Below are 2,543 nucleotides of genomic sequence, written 5' to 3'. Positions count from 1 at the left end.
GAACCCGAGACCCCTCGGTCCCCAGGCCGAGGCTCTAACCGGGCCAGGGCCAGTCCTGTCTTTACACATAAGTCGTACTTGGAAGGGATTGGAGGAGCCCAGTTTCAAGTGAGCTGGCGACTTGCTGGGCCTTGAGGAGGGAGGACGGAGGGTGAGTGGTCAGTGGCCTGCGGAAGGCCAACACCGAAGCAGGTGTCGCCGCCCTAGCTCCGGGAGTAGTGGTGGGAGTAAAAGGCGGCATAATCCTTCTCCTGGGAGGTAATTTATCACGTACGTCTCTGCTCGTGGGAAGGGAATCGGGGGACCCTGACAAAGCAAGGGTTTGGGGGTTTAGCACGCCTGGGCTCATCCTGTGAGCCTGGCCCCTGGCCGGGGAGCTCGGGTGGTTGGAGCGTCAACTGATACGCCACGGCTGCAGGTCCAATCTCAGGTCAGGGCAGGCACAAGCAACAACCAATGAACGCATCAGTGAGTGAACAGCAAATCAATGCCCCCCCCCAATCAATAAATAAAAGATTTAAAAAATACGTATAGTTTTGGAATAAGATGGTGGCCAAACCAATTAGAAGCCTTTGTTTGAACCTTCTGAAAGAAGTTCTAGCTTCATTTTTTTTTAAAAAAATTTTTTTTATTGATTTCAGAGAGGGAGGGAGAAACATGATGAGAGAGAACCATTGATCAGCTGTCTCCTGCAACCTGGGCATGGGCCCCAACTGACCTCCTGGTTCGTAGGTCGACGCTCAACCACCGAGCCATGCCGGCCGGGCGAGAAAACAGTTGATGCTTTGAAACAATCTCTTCTCATTACGAGAACACGGTCGCCCGCCAGTCCCTGGCGTTTCTGCACAGTCGTCAGAGTCACGGGGTCACGGTTTCCCAGAAAGAGACCGGGATGACGTGCGCACGACGTCATGGAAAGCTCGCCCCTCGCCAGAGAGCTCCATCTACCCGGGACAAAGTAAGCACCCTCCTGATCCCGGGCTGGGCGGGAACAGGGCAGGGAGCCCAGAGGGGCTAGACGGGGGCTGACCTACCAGCCTGGGCTGCCGCCGGGCAAAGGTCCCAGGGGTGCAGCGCGGCCGGCTAGGGTCTCGGGGACCCTCCAGGAGGAAGGCAATCCCTGTTAGACCTTCATCGACAGGAGACTAACAACAATTCCAGCCCGGCCGGTGTGGCTCAGTGGTTGAACATCGACCTGGGAACCAGGAGGTCACAGCTCGATTCCCGGTCAGGGCACACGCCTGGGTTGTGGGCTCGATCCCCAGTGTGGGGCGTGCAGGAGGCAGCCGATCCATGATTCTCTCTCGTCACTGATGTTTCTATCTCTCTCCCTCTCCCTTCCTCTCTGAAATCAATAAAAATATAATATTAAAATAACAAAACCATGATACATAGATTGGGCATGTGTGTGTGTGTGTGTGTGTGTGTGTGTGTGTGTGTACACATGATGTAGAACAGGGGTCCTCAAACTACGGCCCGCGGGCCACATGCAAATACAAATACTGTATTTGTTCCCGTTTTGTTTTTTTACTTCAAAATAAGATCTGTGCAGTGTGCACAGGAATTTGTTCATAGTTTTTTTTTAAACTATAGTCCGGCCCTCCAACGGTCTGAGGGACAGGGAACGGGCCCCGGTTAAAAGTTTGAGGACCCCTGATGTAGACTATCTGTAAATGGTCCTTCGGTTCACAGGGACCATGCGCACAGGATGGATGAGTTTAATGAAACGATCGGTATTTTGACATACGGATGTGCTTTTTTGGGGGCCAAAGATTCAAGTGACTCTCCAGTCAAATGCGTCTCGATGGCTCTGGTGGTTTTGACAGTCTACGGGCAGGGGTGTCGCGAGGACCAGCCTTCCGGGGAAGCAGCTGGCAGAGGAGCCGCGGGGCATGTGTGGACTGCGGTGGCCGGGCGTTTCCTTCCTGACAGCCGGGCGAGGCCCACAAAGCCCTGCAGGCTCGTCTCAAACACAGGAGGCTCTGCCCTGGCTGGCTGCTCAGTGGTTAGAGCGCTGGCCCCGGGGCACCCAAGGGTCTCGGGTTCCATTCCCGGTCCAGGGCAGCCCATGGATGTTTCTCTCTCCCTCTCCTTTCCTCTCCTTGTAATGTTTTTAAATAATTAAATACAACATAAACCCAGTGCAAAGTCCATGCAGGACACACAGTATTTTTTAAGGGCACCGTTTAGCAAAGGGGGCGATAGTCACAGCATGGAACCCCCTAGCAGCGGTGGAGCATCCTGGGGAATTCTGGCGGTTTCCAAGGTAACCAGGGAAGCCCCGGACCTCCTCGGGTCCCGGACAAGCAGCCTAGCTTTCTGGTTCGAGTGAGTTCGTTCGGAGGCCTGGGGAGCGATGACTCGCACCCACCGGGGAGCCTCGCGTTTAGTCGGGCCCATAAATCCTGGCGGCACGGCCTCGACTCGGACAGCACCCCACGGGGCCCGGAGCAGTAGTCAAGGGTGGTAGTCACGGACCGGGCAGGCGGTCCCCTTGCTCGTGACTATATTTTAAATATGTTTTTAATATATTAAATATCTTT

General features: G+C 54.7%; 1 protein-coding gene across 1 annotated transcript in view; it reads right to left on the bottom strand.

The window, feature by feature from the left end:
- Positions 1 to 2,543, bottom strand: part of GABRB3 (gamma-aminobutyric acid type A receptor beta3 subunit) — a 14,012-nt gene that overhangs the window by 10,737 nt on the left and 732 nt on the right. The window lies entirely within an intron of this gene.

The sequence above is a fragment of the Myotis davidii genome, unplaced genomic scaffold, assembly GCF_000327345.1.
Source record: "Myotis davidii unplaced genomic scaffold, ASM32734v1 scaffold811, whole genome shotgun sequence".
NCBI lineage: Eukaryota > Metazoa > Chordata > Mammalia > Chiroptera > Vespertilionidae > Myotis > Myotis davidii.
This window is presented reverse-complemented; position numbering and strand designations above follow the sequence as displayed.